The following is a 613-nucleotide window of genomic DNA, read 5'->3' on the forward strand; positions in this document are numbered from 1 at the left end:
TATTGCTATAGAAACGTTATCCGTCCGGTAAAGGATACACTGTAGCGTCTCTGTAAGTACAAAAAGTACAAAAATATTTCCTGACCATTATGTAGCGAAAAAATATACTTGGCGGGAGACGCTACCGCGTCTCCTGATACTTTATAGAATGTATATATATATATAGTTTATATCCTCAAAATCGGTGAATTTCGAATTACACCGGATTACAATCAACTCAATTACTAAAAATTAGATATTATTAAAGCAGATTGAAATTATTATACATACGCGCTATCGTTAAATTTCGAATTAAAAATTTAGATTAATGTTGTCTTTCCTAGCGGAATCGGATTTAGACGGATTACAATCGATTTTATTGAATCAGTGTTTTTGTAACTGAAACAAATTTAGATGTTAAAAAATATAGATACGGTTTAGGCGGATTATTTTGGATATTATATATCCATACGGTTATTCGGATTTATTTGAATTGACAACAATATAGATTAGAATATAATGATTTCAGATTGGAAATAATCCGCAAAAGTAATATTAAAACCAATTATAATTTGTTCGGAATTAAAACCGATTACTTTTTAATCCGGGCACGGATTGAACCGATTAAAACCGA

The sequence above is a fragment of the Wasmannia auropunctata genome, unplaced genomic scaffold, assembly GCF_000956235.1.
Source record: "Wasmannia auropunctata unplaced genomic scaffold, wasmannia.A_1.0 LD336097.1, whole genome shotgun sequence".
Taxonomy (NCBI): domain Eukaryota; kingdom Metazoa; phylum Arthropoda; class Insecta; order Hymenoptera; family Formicidae; genus Wasmannia; species Wasmannia auropunctata.